The sequence below is a fragment of the Pelophylax lessonae genome, assembly GCF_965119305.1.
Source record: "Pelophylax lessonae genome assembly, chromosome: 2".
Taxonomy (NCBI): Eukaryota; Metazoa; Chordata; class Amphibia; order Anura; family Ranidae; genus Pelophylax; species Pelophylax lessonae.
In genome coordinates, this window is record NC_138769.1 from 393,298,841 (window position 1) to 393,316,311 (window position 17,471).

The 17,471-nt window shown below is 42.0% G+C and overlaps 1 protein-coding gene across 1 annotated transcript in view; it reads right to left on the minus strand.

Annotated features, from left to right (window-relative positions):
- Positions 1 to 17,471, minus strand: part of LOC309546692 (multidrug and toxin extrusion protein 2-like) — a gene marked incomplete at both ends in the record, with an annotated part of 151,864 nt that overhangs the window by 85,464 nt on the left and 48,929 nt on the right. The gene's annotated exons all lie outside the window — the stretch shown is intronic.

Sequence of the window (17,471 nt, forward strand, 5' to 3'; positions counted from 1 at the left end):
AGGCTAAATACACAGTGTAATGTTTTTGGAGTATTCTGCTTCTGCAATCTAAGCGCTGAAAGTGTGATCAAGCTTTATTTACAGTTTAGTAGCTTGGCAGACAGCGACTTGATCCAAATAACATTATGCAGATCATAGAAAATTTTAACCCAGGGAGGTCCTTTTGACGTTCCTGGGCCACAATGGAAGAAGAGGATTTGTCTTAGGTCACACATAAAATACGCTAACAATAAGATTAGCTGATGAGCAAAAAAAGTTGGGCAGATCACAAGTTAAAGAGGAAGTAAACTCAAACTCATAATTTGTACCTATAGGTAAGCCTATAATAAGGCTTATCTGTAGGTACTGTAAATATCTCCTAAATGTGTTCCATTTAGGAGATATTTACATTACATGCAGCCAATGACGTCATCGGCGCATGTGTTCTAAAGGAACCACCACCCATGCCGTTTCTTCAGATACCTATGCCGTGAATGACAGCTCCCCCACGCATTTGTTTTTTTATCAGTGTTCTCCCCTTCTCTGTAGGCTGATTTTCTTCCCTTCCCCAACCTCAGAACCAACATCAGAATCAAGTAATGGCTGTGCATCATCAAGAAGCAAGTGGCTGACACTGTGTTCAAATAATTTAGCTGACTCCTCCAAGCATGGGGAAATGCGTACTTGGATGCACTTTAATCAATGGAAAGTGGTGTTTGGTGCAATTTAACCTACACACTACACAAACACACTTCACTGACACACTACAAAATACTGCAGTAAAACTGCTCTAACGTACTTCAATATACTGCAGTAAAAGTGCACTAATGCACTTCAATATATTGCAGTAAAAGTGAACTAAACCTCAATATATTGCAATATATAATACACATATACTGCAGTAAAAGTGCACTAACACACTTCAATATATTGCAGTAAAGATGCACTAACACACTTCAATATACTGCAGTAACACTTGAGAAAAATGCCTTTCAGTGCTGACTTGACGCCGGCTGAATGCCGACCAATGATTGCTGGCGCTTGAAATCACTGACTTGCTGTACTGTATTGAAAACTGACTTCTGACACTCTGGTTAGCTCAAAACTCCTTGACTGTACTGAAAACTGACTTCTGACGCTCTGGTTAGCTCAAAAGTCTTTGACACTGCTCCCTCCAGTCCTGACTGAGGTAGCCTCTGGTAATGCTGCTGCAACTCTTAACACTGTACACACTGCACTGTACACTCTGCACTTCAGGGCCCAACCACTGGCACCCCCTTTTACTCTTCAGGGTCAACACTGACACCCCATTTTCTTTGCTCCAGCACCGCTAGCTAGCTCCTGGATCCCTCTGACCTTCTCCGGAGTGGTCCCCTCTCACTAGGCAGACTCCCAGGGCAGTTTGCAGTACTCATGACTGGGAATGCTTTCCTAAAAACTCATCCCCTCTCAGCTCCGCTGGTCCTCAGCACACCGGATCCTCTCTGCAGCTCAGCTCAGCCTTGTACCCCCTCAGGCAAGCCGCCTGGGATACCCGATCCTTCCTGTCAGGTGGAGAGACAGCCTTACCCTCCCTCCTGGGACTTTGCTTCTCGCCAAAGACCACCTGTCATGTGCTCCCCACAGACTTATACCCCCTCCCAGAATTATCTGCGGCAGAATCTGCCCTTCCAGGATGGATGCAAACCCTGGTGTGCTATTGGTCAGGTTTCCTCCACTGCCTAATAAGAGTCCTCGCTGGGACACAGTGGAGAGACTCCCTAACTCAACAGGCACACCTGGGAACACATGCCAGCCTAACTGAAAATCATGGCCATGCTGATAAGCAGACAAGGCCCACTATACTTTACCTAGCACCTACCTTGGAGGGTGCTACACTTGTTTAAGAAGGTATTATAAGCAGAAATCAGAATGACATGTGGCAATGTAGGCAGCTTTTACTGATTACATGTACTGTATAATGCACACATCGACTTGTATAACAGTAATTAGAAAAACAGTGGATTGTTGCTCTCTTGTAGACTGTAGGCTGATATGATTAACTTGCAGCCATGTACAGGCTTGTATGACAATGGCAACACTATTCTAAGTTGCTGTATAAAACAGAAAAAAGCCGCTCAGGTGAGGCGAGGCACTCCAGTGCCGGTTGGATCCGCCATCCAATCGTCAAGTGTTCAAAGAGAAAGTTTGACCGCACTCTGGAAGTGTTTATTCCCATAGATTTGAATACATAGGTGCATCACACAGACATGGGACAGGTTGACGCGTTTCACGATTCTACAGATCGCTTACTCATAACCAATAGTTGGGAATCGGTGAGAGAGCCGTATAAATGGGCTGGCAACATATCAGGTGAAACAGATTCAGGGAAATGATCCAACACACCCAGAATCTGATGTTGAAATGCCTAGCACCTGCGCATGTAATGTTCCGGTACCTTTGGTACCCTAAATTACTCTTTTCACAAGTGTATGCGCCCCACCATTCTCTTTTGGAAAGGTGCGCATACACCTTTAAGACTGAAGCTGTCATCACTCAGCGCCGGACTAGATGGCTATTTAATGTGTTCGAACATGTGTTCGTTCAAACACCCTTACCTGGATGCTAACTTGGCTTGAAGCTTTCGTGCTTGCAAGCATACCTCGCTGACGGAACCTCGCTGCGCTGATCCCTGCATCCCGCTTCCGGATCATCCGCTCCTCCTGAACCAACCTTCGGCTGTATTGCTATTAGTGCTAAGTACCCCGCAGGGGAACCCTCTATAAACTTATACTAAGCTTACACTATCTAGCTCTGCATAGTAAAGACTATCTATCACATCTGCATATCTAGATTGCTAGCTCTTAAGACTACTGCTACTTATTCCTGCACTGGGTTGATCTCTCTTGTATGTCCACCTGCTACTCTGTCATCTGCTACCATACATGATTGCTAAACCTACCTGCATCCATCTGCTACTGTCTTACCTTCAAGTGTCTGTCACCTACCACCTCCACTCAACCTGTCTCTTAAATCTTCATCACTGTGTTACTACATACATAAAGTCACTCTAGGAACCAGCTTGTTGAGTGTGTGTATTTACTAGCTGAATTAAGACCTTCCACACATGATGAGTCATTGAGGTTGGGAATGGTATTTCAGCATCTCTCTTACATGACTACTGAAGTGGAATATTTCTGCAGCTGAAAATCCACACCATACATGAAACACAGGAGCGTTACAGCGCATCATTCACCTCAAACCAACTAAAATTGAAAGACAAAACAAAACAGAAAAACACACACTGTTGCTGTATAGCCAGGGTGAGATCACATTTCACAGTGTATTCCAGAGCTATAGATGATTTTTGTTTCACGAGCTAGAAAATATTTTTTGACTTTTCTGCAATCTAAGTACTGAAAGTGTGATTTCTAAAACTGATGCAGTTGTGGTAAAATAGTTTAACTTGAACAAGTTGGCGCAGCTAAATTTGAAATCCCTGATTAACACTAAGGATGATCGAACTTTTGAAAAGTTCGGTTCTGCCAGAACATCCGAACTTCCCGAAAGTTCGGCACGGATTTCAGAACCCCATTGAAATCAATGGGACCCGAACTTCGGTAATCAAAAAACACAATTTTTAAGCCCTAAAACCCAATAAATGCCCCTAAAAAGTGCCTAGGGTTCTGGGTCATGCCCCATTAACTATTAATCACACAAAAAAAAGTTCTTAAAAATTGTAATTTTTGATAAAAAAAAGCCAATTATTGAAAAAATAAAAAAGAGAGATTTTTTGATTTTGGGGGGTCTAAAAAGTGTACATGTGAAGTTTCAGCTCTTTAGCATGTCCAGAACCATGAAAAAAAAAGATAATTTTTCAGTAGAACAGGGATGTGGGACCCTCCTTTTACACCTATATGATCTTTTTTCTGGTTCTGGACATGCTACAGAGCTGAAACTTCACAGGTACACCTTTTAGACCCCCCAGACACAAAATCACACCAAAAAAATTCTTAAAAATTGTCATTTTTGATAAAAAAAAGGCAATTATTAAAAAAAAAAAAAAAAAAAGATTTTTGGATTTTTGGATTTCGTATCTGGGGGGTCTAAAAACTGTACATGTGAAGTTTCAGCTCTGTAGCATGTCCAGAACCATTAAAAAAAAGATCGTTTGTATTAGAACACTTTCAGCACAGGAGGTTGGCTTCTCGGTTTTCACACCTTGCCGGTTTAATAGCAGGCATTTTTTTGGGTTCTTTGCAGTCAGGAAAAACATCTGAACTTGTGTATAGTGGTACTGTGCACAAGTTCAGATGTTTTGCCTGCCTCCAAAAACCCCCAAAAAATGCCAGCAAAAACACACCTGGGCATTTTTTTTTTGACGCTAGCGTTTTTTTTGGCATTTTTTCGGGTTCTTTTGAGGCAGGCAAAACATCTGAACTTGTGTATAGTGGTATATATACACACATACTTATATGTATATAGACACCTAGCCATATATAGGTGTGATAGTAGCAGAAATATATTACTGTAAATGATTTCATTAGCGCAAACATATATTTCTGCTACTATCACACCTATATATGTCTAGGGGTATATATACAGACATATATGTGTATATATACCCCCTATACACATGTTCAGATGTCATGTCTGACATCAAACATGTCCTCAAAAAAGCACTGGCAGTGGCAACCCCTGCAGCATAAAAAATGCTTGGTTGGTGAGAAGCCATATGCCTGTGCCGAAGCAACTCAGAGAAATGATCATTTCTCTATAGCGGTCACCCTGCTATGGAAGGGTTTTGTCACCCTTCCATAGCAGTCAATGTCAGTTAACCCTACACTACACTACGGTCCCCTTACACTTAACACTTTCCCTACAGAAACTAAATTTTTGAAGCTAACCTAAGTGTAAAGGAGCACTCTAACTACACTAGATATCCCTTTCCTCACACTAATAAATGCTAAATGACACTTTTAAAGTAAAATTAACAGAACTGCTTCCACTCTCTTCCATGTCCAGTATAACAATGCTAGGAATATGGCAGGGGCTATCTTATATACTGGGGGGCGTATTCACTAATGATTGGTCTAGGGACCCCCTAGTCACTCCAATCACATTCCTAGCATTCTCCTGCCCCCTCAATTGGCTTTTGCTAATGGTTCTGGTCCAATCACGGGCTTTTAAAGCCCATTTCCTGAAGCATTGCACTTTGGGCGGTTCTGGTTGCCGAATTCCGAACTTTTTGGGCAAAAAGTTCTAAATTCGGCTGAACCTCGAACACCCAATGTTCGGGCCGAACCGATGGTCGACCCGAACTGTTCGATCATCCCTAATTAACACATCTCTGATAGAAGCCAACTATAAAGTATTCTTGAGGTGGTACATGGTCCCGGTCAGATTGGCAGCAGCAGTTCGAGAGGCCTCTTGATTGTGCTTTAGAGGCTGTGGTCAAACGGGCACAGTTTTACATATCTGGTGGACCTGTCTCAAGGTCTGCAGATTCTGCAGCCGCATATATAATTTTATATATTCACTTACTCACATCAATTTGGTCAAGTCACCTCTACAGGCGATCTTGGGCAAACCTATTGAACAGGCCTCCAAACATACTAAACGCCTGGTCACCTTTATTTTCACAGCAGCTAAAATCGCTATAGCCCATTCTTGGAGATCGCCAGTGATACTGATGGAGCTGCTTAAAGCTAAGCTGACCTGGATCATGATCAACGAGAGGATGGTGGCCATCCTCCAAGATAAAATGCACCTTTTTGAAAAGACTTGGGACCCCTGGATGAGATACCTTGCGGGCTCCCCGTAAATAGGAGGGTATCCCCTCCCTGTCCGGAGAGCGGACGGCTTTCTGGACCCCTCGTGGACCTGGACACCAACCTTTTTTACCGCTCCTGTCCTCTACTCTATTCTTTCCGTTCCCCACTCATTCTTTCTTCCCTCTCTTCTTTCTTCACCTCTCTTTCCTACATGCTCTCTCTTTGCTGCAAAGGAATTTATGATGACATGGTCCCCTTAGGATCATTCTCAACTTTTCATTGCCACCTAAAGCAGCCTTTTAGCCTTAATTTGCCATATCAGTTACTTTGGTATACCAATACTGCTGCGGTGGACTGGGGGACGGGTGACTGCTTCCCTCCTTGGGGCGCAGTGTGTTCCCCTAGGGGCGCCGGAGGGGGGGGGCCCGAACCCGGTTGGCGTCGCCCCGGTCAGTGGGACTACCAAAATGGTGTCCTCTAGCCATGTATGCCACTGCCATGAGCCCCTTTGTGGGCTAATACAACTGTTAAACATTGTTCTATGTTATTTTTCATTGCAGATGTTAAAGCGGAGTTCCGGGCACAAAATCGACCTAATCGATTTTGTGCCCATCCGCTGGATCTTCTTCACCTGGAAAGGAATTGGATAGTTAGGTATATTTTTTTTTTACCTACCTTGTAATTGTAGATAGAAAATACTCACCTCTTCTTCACTTCCTCCCTCTGTGCCGCGGCTCCGCCGTCACTTCCTCCTTTGCGATGATTCCTGGGAGCTGAACGTCATCGCTCCCAGGAATCAATGCAACGGCACCGGCCCAGCTCGTCACTTCTGGCATGCCCAGAAGCTGTGGAGGAATGCGGCGCCGCACTGGAAGTGACAACAGGGGCCGATGCAGACGCATTCTGGGAGAAGAAGACACGGAAGAGGACGCGGAAGAGGATCGCGCCGGCTTCAGCTGCCCACAAGAGAGATGGCAACGCTGGAGAAGAAATTTTATAAGTGAGTATTTCTTCTTGCAGGTAAGTGCGAACCGGGACAGATCAGAGGCTAGCAATTGTGGAATGTACTAGCCCTGACTGTCCCGGGGGTATGTCAATTGAAAAAACGTTTTCGTGCCCGGAACTCCGCTTTAACTATACGCATTCTTGTGTATTTTCAATTTGCACACAAAATTAATAAAAATATTGAAATCTAAAATAGTTTAACTTACAGTCTAATAGCATGATAGGCAGTCACAATTGTTCAATTGTGATAAAATCACAATTGTTCTATGTAGATCAGGGATCTCCAAACTTTCTAATTAAAGGGCCAGTTTACTGTCCTTCAAACTTTAGAGGGGCCAAACTGTGGCCAGTGGGAGAAGAAATGTCCTGGCGTCAGAGGGAGTAAACCATGCTCCTTGATTGATATTAGGGGGAGTAGTTCCCCATCTTTGGTATTCATGGGAGGAATAGTGCCCCACCATTGGTGTCAATAAGAGAATTAATGCACCCTCATTGAGGTTAGTGGGAGGAATAGTTCCCCATTGTTGGTGTCAGCGGCAGCAATAATGGGGGAATAATGCCCCAAGGGCCGGATAAAAGCAAGCACAGGGACACATCTGGCACCTGGGCCACAGTTTGGAGACCACTGATGTAGATCATAGAAAACTTTAATCCAAAAAACTTGTGCAGATCATAACAGTTGAACATCAGATAAGGCAAAAAATCATAGTGTGTCTAGCTCCAGCAGAATACAGCACATGTGATGAATAGAGACTAAAGCATGAAGAGGAAGGGTGGGACTAACTACACAGAGCATCCCCTAGCTACGGAGTGAGGAGAGGACAACATTATTTGAAGGCAAACGAACAACGCATGTGTAACATGCAGGGCCAGGATGTGGGGGGGTTGCAGGAGAAGTAACTGCCGGGTCCCTGGCTAGTTGTGCAGTGTGGGAAAGGGGGGCATGCTGGGTGCTCTCCTCTCTGCATCACACTGACAGGAATGACTGCAGTGTCACTCCAGTCAGCATGGCTTTTATCCATCTAGAGCATGGCAGTATTCTGGCATTAGCCCTGTGCTCCCTGCTAGCCGCTGTTACACATTGGCCTTGCTCACATAGGATGTATGGCCGCTGTTCCTAATGTTACATCTGTGCAGGTGCACATCTAAAACTGCACCTTGGATTGATTACACCCACAACATTTTTCCTCCTTCCCTAGGTCAGGGACATTTTTTCATTGCAGTCATATGACCAACTCTGGTACATTTTTTTTAATTTTAGTGATACCACCAACCCAAGAACATTTTTTCCCTAGCAACCTATTTTTACACCTATTTTAAACTTTTCACTGTCATTAATTTATTTCATGCCATAAAAAACACAAACATTTTTGCACTTGCCACTAATGTCCCCGCTGTCCCATTCTATGCAACAGGAGGGGGAATTGGGTGCAGTGTTCCATATTCTCCCTGGGCACCGGTTGACCTTGTCTCGGCACTGGTAACATGATAGAGAGACCCCGCCATTAATGTGTGTTTTACTACAAACTTACAAAGCACTATACACACATTAGCACATTGCAGTGCCATTCAATTTTCAATGAGACTCTGACGCACTAAGTCAAAGCACCTCTGACAAACATGCATTGTAGTGTACTGCAACACACGGTAACATAGTACTGCACCTTCTGGTATGCTGCGTTGGAAAAAATGGTGCATGTCAGGTTTTTCCTGTACATTCTTTAGCAGCCCATTTGTTTGAAAGCACTGCCATAGTGCACTGCAAGTTAACATACGACATGATGCATGTGAGCTAATGCAACGCCTTAGAGCAGACAAGTCTGAATGGGCCTTAAGAATAGCATCTGCCTGGCTGAGAAGTGTAATCAAAGTAATAACTGAAGTTAATTACTTTAGCAAATAAATCCAGTTTCGGATATGTATTTAGTGGTTTGCCTAAAGTTTTGCTTTAATGTAGTTATATTCTTCACTGAACTTTTGTGTGTACTTTAAGTTTATCTATGAACGTATAGAACAGAGAGCCACTAAACATTTATTTCCACAAGTATAAAGTATCTTTGAAACATGTAATATAATAAATGGATTAGTTACAACTCAGTAATGCAAGTAGTGCATTCTCTTTGCAACCCAAATATGACCTTAGCATATATACTGTATATTGTACAACTGCAATAGCATAAAAACTGGAAATTTACAGTCAACATGGTGCAAAGCAGACAAAGGAGTATACGCAATCTCCAAAATATAATCAAAGAAAAGGCAATCTAATCTGCAGCATTTTGCAAATGTATTTGAAGTTAATTGCTTGATTCAGTACAACAGTTTCACTCCTGTGCAGGTCCTAACTCAAGTACATTTATAACAAAACTCTAATAAATTATACGATTAGGACCAGAAACATTTATTACCTGAATTTCCTAGGGTGGCCATAGATGATGCATTTTTTTTTTGTTCAACCAGCAGGTTGATGGAAAGTCCCTCTCTTGGAGCTACTGTATTCTGACAGTGGGGCTACTGTATAGCTGGCGGCACTGATCGAACGCAAGAAACCTGACAGGCTGGTTGTACAGTAGTTGATCCAGATACTGTACTAACTTCTGTACAACCAGCCTACCCATACATGGATTGGAATGTGTCCGGTACCTGTTGAACCAGATGAATTTCAATCCATCTATGGATCTATTAAACACATGCTAGTATTCAACCTGGTTACAAAACCGAACCTAATACAAAAGAGATGCGTAATCACAATATCACTGGAAAAGCCAAAAATAATACCTATAAAAGAAACAAAAGAAAAACATTGTCAATAAACTATTATAAATAATAAATGTAAATCAAAATCCTTATTTAACCCCCTGGGTGCAATGGTATCTAATTGCACTTGACCTGTTTTAATCTCAGATCTCTATTCCCCCTTTCTCTTAGTGCAAGAGTATGATCAATCACCATATACCTCAATTATTCTAACATATGGCCATATTGTCTGAAATGTTTAGCTACTGGTAATTCAGATTCTGGAGATCGTATTGAATGTTTTTGTTGTAAAAACCTATCCTCAACTATTTGGGTTGTTTCACCTATGTACTGTATTAAAACCCACAAAAACATTTGAAGATATATACTACATACATGGTTTGACAGGTATAGTATCCCTTGATGTTTATCAATCTCCTCATGTGTGGATGAGTAAATGAAGTGCCTTTAATAATACTAGAACTTTGCACACATCACAGCCAAGCATAAGATCCATTTCCTTTCCCTTACAAAAATTTAGGTATCCCTTCTACGCTTTCCCCTGAAAATCTGTTTTTAGTCCCTAATATTCCTCCATCTTCTAAAGGATGATAAGGGTTGGGATTGAAACTGCTAAATATCAGGACAATTTTCTTTAAGGATTTTCATTTTTTTTTATTGTGTATATCTGGCTAGAGTCCTTATGATGTTGTGAAACAAACAGGTATCTCTTTCTTTGCTTTCTAGAACACCGACTCCCTCCTCGTTCAGACTAGACTCCTCAATTCTCCTTCTTTCATGGGTTAAATATTGCACAGGATAGCCTCTATGTGTAAATTTATTTTGCAATCTGTTCACTCACAATATGATTTATCTTCGTTATTTGTTTTCTCTAGAATCAATTTATATACCAAAGTTGGATGACTGTTCGAATGAAGGAACAACTGATTATCATTGATTTTATATGTAAAAATTTATGTTTCAAGCTTATATATATATATATATATTATATACTCTAACATCCAAGAAAGCAATAGAATCTTCACTAGAATTCACATTAAAACTTCAAACTAGGTATCTTATTATTCAAATACTTATCAAGCTATTTTAGGGACTCCATGTCTTCCCCCATTTATGGAATGAAAAATCAGAGAATGGCATTTGTTGCACAATGTCATCCTTTTTCAAGAAATAATTATGCTATCATTAAAAAGCACTGGACAATGTTATGTAATAGTTTTTCAGAAGTAGGTTGGCTGCATATCTGTCCCTTCCATCTTAAAGAAGAGGTAAAACTGTCTTGAACTATGTCATCATGTGATCATATCTTGCACCAGTCAATAAATCTGTAGAGGTATTTCTTGAATACCACACTAAGGGTTCCTTTTCATGTGTTAATTGTAATTGGTATTTCCATATAATCAATGGATCCTTTTTAATCATTCACAATTAGGATCTAAGATTAGAGGGTACTATACGTGTAAGACAAGTTTTGCTACATATTTGTTGGAATGTCCATTGGTATGGTATTATGTTGGTGAAACAACTTAGAAAGTTTAGGACCAGTCACTTAACATATTGTCAAGTGTTCTCATTCAGTTTCACAAATAAGGTTTATGGTAATTGATCATGTTCCAAAGAATAGACATGTTTGGGGCAGGGAATTATCATTAAAGAAAAAAAGAGGTGTATTAGATTGAACATTTGGGTACTTTACAGCCTTTTAGGCTTAATTGAGATTTTGGTATGCAGTTACTTTAAACATTTAACAGTTACACCTCAAAACACATTCTGCGATGCCTCCCGAGTACGGGGATATCACATGTATCAGACTTTTTCACAGCCCAGATGCATAGAGGGGCCCAAAATTTGGGCTTTAAAGCAACATAACTGATGCATCTAATTTCCTGACTATCTATCAAATTTTTGGAGGCCCTGGAGCACCAGGTTAGTGCAAACACACCTAAAATGACCCACTTTTGGAAAACAAACACTCCAAGGTATATTCTAAAAGGAATAGTAAATATTTTGAAAATGTCATTTTTTACAAGTTTTTGAAAAATGCAAGAAAGAAAATGAAAATGTATTTTTTTACACAAAGTAAATTAATAAGATGTTTCTAACATATAACATAGATGAACTTAGAATTACAATCCAAAATACATTCTGCTCCTCCCGAGTATGCCAATACTGCATGTGTGAGGCTTTTTCACAGCCTAATTTGTATTTTTTATTTTTTTTTTACAATTTTTCAAAAACTTTTTTTTACATTTTGTTTTGCATACTGTCACAAGAATTATCATAGTGACACTGTAATGCATTTTTTTATTTGATAATTACTGTAATATCCAATCAGTAAGACTGTTCAAAGGTTTCATTCATGAAACTATGTTTACTACTGTGATTGGTTACAGCTATCACATGGTACAGGGCCTCTGTGATTGGCCCTGGTACCATGTTATTGCTGTGACCAGTCACAGAGATCACACAGTAGTAAATAATGACAGCCTTGTTTACTTCTCTAACTGTGATTGGTCACAGTGAATACATGGTACCAGGGCCGCTCATAGCGGTCCAGGTACAATGAACGGTAATCTGCTGAGTCTGGTGGACACAGCAGTCACAGATCCCACTGCTGCAAACTCTCGAGAGCACACACAAGCTCTCCATGTGGGAGGATGTACGGATACATCCACCTGCATCAACAATGCCCCTTTCGGGCCGTATATACTGTATACAGTGACTGGACAGGAGGCAGTGAATAGGTCATAATTATGTAGCCAGATGCTGGGCTACAGCAATATAAAGAAAGAGACATTGCCTTTTATTCTTCTCTCCCTCAACTGAGATACTGATGTTATGCTGCTCCAGTCTCCTCTGGCCAGCAGGAGGAGAGCTAAAGCTTTACATTAGCAGTTATATGTCCCTACTTTGATGTTAAATACTGGTGTTATGGCAGCAGATAACTTACATAACCCCGGTATTTTTTTACTGGACGGGGGGTCCTCTTTCTCATAAAAGTAGTCCCAGTGGCGGATTCGCTGCGGGATCACTTTTATGGCGACAGTAGAGATGACCCCCCCGCTGCTTCCTGGTCATTTTCCCTGCTTGCCGGAGCCATCTGTAGTGGGAAAACGATCCAGTCCTTACCCCTCCTAGGCAGGAAGTCAAGTGAGGGCAAGCTGGCCCCCACTCGACTCTATGGCCTTGGAGGACAGTAGCAAGGTCCTACATCGCTTCCTCCCAACGGCCTTAAAGGACCCATTTTTTTCTTGCTGAAGTGTAGATGTGAGATCTGAGGTCTTTTTGACCCCAGATCTCACATTAAAGAGGACCTGTCCTGCTTATTTCTATTACAAGGGATGTCCTCTTTTTATAAAGTGGTAGTAAACCGCGCCAAGTAAAAAAAAAAAAAACCCTGCAAGGCAATGACATAATGTCCTAGTATGCATCGCATACTAGGACATTATGCCATTGCCTTGCAGGGGATTTTTTTTTTTTTTTTTTACTTGGCGTGGTTTAATACCACTTCATAAGCAGTCACTGACAGATTTGAAGCTGGTTGTGTCCATTCTAACTTCAGAGGAAGGAACCAAACAAGGTGACATGTTATCACCCCCAAGAAGATGATATCGTTGCAGGGAATCTGAGCATTTCGGGGCACAATGCCCTAACAGAGATTCTGAAAGCATTACAGAAACTGTTCCCAGGGAAACTGGAGGGAAACTTTAAAGGGCCTTTGAAACTTTGAAGGAGCAAACTGAAGGCCCATCTATTACAGAAAAGAAGAAGCTGCTGCTGGAGTCCAAAGTATCAAAGCAAGCCTCCTCTGTGACTCCTGACCAGCAGCCCAACTTGCATGCTTTGTTTTAAGGTAGACAGGCACAGGAATCCAATGCACGCCATACTTCCAGGATCACAATGGAACAGCAAGGAAAAAAGAAGCAAACTAAGAGAAATGTACTGTAATTATGTGCATTCAGCCCATGAAAAGCTATAGGCAACATCCATTTTGTTCAGATCTCAGCCATGTTTGTCATGAGAATAGCCCAGATATCTTACCCCCTCCCTCTTCCTTTAATTCATTGAATTCATACCCTTAACACACTTTAAAAGAGCTTGTTATCTCAACTTAGGAACAGCAGACACCAGCACACAGGCCGAGCTGTAAACAGCTTATTGAGTTCCAGCAGGATGTCTGTGATACTTTTTTGATTTGCACTAACAAACATTTTTTTCAGGACTAGCTTTCGGGATATGACCTCTTTTTCAAGGTCTGAGCAGTACTAACTCACAAGGGTTTTAGCAAAAAAGACAATCTTTGAAGAAAAGAAACACACACACGCATGCACGCACACGCACACGCACACGCACACACACACACACACGACAATGGTAAAAATACTAGAATAGTTAGTGAAATAAGACAGATGGAGAGCTTTAGACTGGAGGGGGGGGGGGGGTTGGGGGAGGGATAACAGTCATAGAGGGGGCCATATATTTGTTGGATAATGAATAAGAAAACCCATATTTAAATTATTTATGCATTTAAAACTAGAGGAGTCCCTGTCTCTTGAAGAGTGCTACTGTCAAATAAATCTCTGATTATACCTGTCTCTGGTGACAGTGTTTTCTTAGACATTTATTCTAAAATCGTAGTTGTTATTGCTAAGTTCCGACTCTTCGGTAAAAGTCAGTGGTAGCAGTTAAAGGGTTAATTGCTTAATTAACCTAACCCAGTGACATTCACTCTGAGGCTGCTGGCACCTATATTGCGGTCCCAAAAGCTGGAAAATCTTTGTGCAGGGTGCAGCTGAGTGTGACAGTGCAGTGTGAGATTGGCCAGTCCTTTGTCATGAGTTAGTGAGAAGGACTACGGTCTGACATCCTCTTTCATCACAAGCACAAGTCCAGACTGCTGGGCACGCTCCAAACAAGTTCTCATATCAATTGATGAGTCTCTTACTTATAGTCCCAATTAAAGTAGAAGGGGGCCACCACCTAGGCTCTGCTGGACATGGGGGCACGTTTGACGTTACTGTATCAAGAATTTTGAAAATCTGAATGAACAGAAGTTGGAAGAATTGGAGATTTGGGGTATCGGAATGCAGAAGTTCCCGTATAATGGGCACCTACCAATCTGATTGACGTTCAGTCCTTCTGCAGTTGGGAAAACAGAGACTGCAGTGTCCTCGCCCTCCTGGGGCAAAACAGAACTCTTTGCTGTTAAGGACAAATACTGATCTAGTGAGAAGACTACTCACCCCCATAGCCATGAAGAGTGGCTCATCAGTTGAAGATGTTAACCCTCAGTTAGGTCAGGCCTACCAGCATGTTCTGCAGAAGCAGAAGGTCACAATGGAAGGGGTAGGAAAGCTATGGAGACTCGGCTCTGAAGAAGGCATGCTGCAACTCAGGAAATAGCTTGCTTGTGAGCCACTGTCAAGGTTAACCTGTGACCAGTCTGGGCCCTTCGTTGTATGTGAGGCCGATTCTCAGGGGGAGGACACTAGGATAGAGCTAATTCTCAAAGTAGTGTTGACTAAAGACTTGAAGAGAAATTGCAGGAAGATCCCTGTCAGCATCATAAACAATACCAATCTCCCAGTCAAGTTTAAACCTCAGATGTAAGTCGAGCAGGTGAATACAGCTACTCCAGTGGCACTATCTAGTCTGGTGGCGGTAGCCACAAATGAAATATCAGAAGATAGGTTGTACCATTACTAGGTAACTCCCCATTATTGCCTGAACGTAAGGAGAGGGTCAAGGGACGGCTCCTGACATGGCATGAGATGTTCTCGTGAAATGACTATGATGTGGGCTTTGCTAAGAGTGCTCAACACAGAATTTGACTTTAAGAAGATAAACCTTTTAGGGAGAGAGCTTCGTAAGTCTCATTGGGTGACCTGGAAGATTTTCAAGAGCAACTGGCTAGTCAGAAGCAGATGGAGATTATCCAAAAGTCGCAAAGCCCTTGCGCCTCCCCATAGTGGTGGTAAGGAAATAGAATGGCTTGCTGAGAATGTGCATATATTATTAAACACTCAATTGAAGAGCAATTCCTTACCAATACACCACTTCATGGATAGAGGACACTCTGCAGTGCCTATCAGGAGTGAAGTTGTTTAACGTGTTAGATCTGAAAAGCGGGCATTATCAAATCCCCATGGACCCAGAAGACAGGGAGATGACTGCCTTCATCTGCCCACCGTTTTTCAAAGTTAACAGAATGCCTCAAAGATTGTCAAAAGACCCTGCAACCTTTTAACGGCTAATGGAACATACTGTAAGAGACAATAACCGGAATGGGGTACTAGTGTATCTTGATCATATCATTGTCTTCAGGAAAACATTTGAGGAACATGAGGATCAACTGGAAAAGGTACTGCAGAAACTCCATAAAGAAGGGTTCGAATTGTCATTGAAGAAATGTAAGTTCTATCTACAATTCGTCATCTAACTGGGGCTAGTTGTCTCAGCAAAAGAAGTTGCCACCTACCCAGAAAAGGTAGAAGCTGTAATTTCCTGGCCTAGACGGTAGAATAACGTAACTGGACTATTTCTTTTTAGGCATCTGCTCTTACTGCCGAAGATTTGTCAAGGGTTTGCTAAAATATCCCAACCCCTCAATGAGTTGTTAAAGAATGAGGAAGTGGACGTGGACGCAGCCAAGCCAAATAAGTCAAGTAAAGGACCCAGAAAGCCTCCAGAATATATTCAAAATCAGTGCAAGCAGGCATTTTGTGCAAGCTGAAAAGGAGTCTGAACAATGCTCCAGAGGTAGCCTATGCTGACCCCTCGAAACCATATGAACTATATGTCGATGCTAGCAGTGATAGATTGGGCAGGGTACCATACCAAAAGCATATTGGACATCTGCGACCAGTCGCATACAGTATGTGAGCAGAAATTTAAACCTTGCTGAAAGAAACGACCCCACTCACAAGTTGGAGTTTCTGGTCTTAAAGTGGATGGTGTTAGACAAGCACCACCCACTTCAGGAACTACCTGTTTGGTGGAGACTTCATGGTCAAGACTGACAACAACTTACCTATGTACTCACCACGGCCAAGGTAGTTGCCACTAGGCACAGGTGGTTGGCTGTTCTCTCTGGGTTCTGATTCAGGCCTTTTGGTTCAGATATCCCCACAAACAGGTGGTTGCAATTAACTCCAGAAGGAGTACAAGTCCTGTTTCAAGGAGTGGAGTACCGAACCAAAGGGGCGACAAGAGCTGAAGTTGTCTGGGTTACCACAGCTGGTATTCCCAAATATTACTGTGACCTTTCTCCAATAAGATTATAGCAAAGTGTAATGACCACCCCAGTGTCCAAAGAGAACACACTAGTATCAATGACACTCAGCAGCGCTAATGCGTCTCTAAACGCATAGAACTCCTCCCCCGGTGGGGCCTGTGAAAAAAAAGGGCAATGTAACTGTGGGTACAATGTATCATACACAAGTATGTCCATACACTAGCATTTTAAACCATGCATAACGTCTCTCAATATATCACATTGGTGTTGGTATCATCATTTCAAGCGGCTTTCAAAATAGTTTATAATTTCCCAGTGTTTGAAATACTATCCTGATAGGTCAAGACTTCCTCCACCACATCGCCTGTGCTCCCCCGTAGTGGGCACTCACCAGATAATATTGGGAAACAGCACCTTGTAAATACAGATTATCTCCTCTCATCTCCAATGTCTCTCCTCTGCACCAATCCACGTCTGCACCTCACGAGCCAGATAACTCTCACATAGGTTTAATAGTAACCTCCATCATCACTCAGACATTTCTCATAGGTGTATCGTGATCAATGGTTGGAGGAAAGAAAAGCGGAGGGACCAATAGTGTAATATAGTTTTGGTAATTTATTAATAAAACAACACACACTGATATCCCACTCCCCCTTCAATTAACTGCTTACATTAAAAGTAAAGTGACAGGCAATAGTTATAAATATATGGATAGAGACCACGGAGCCTCTCTCACCACA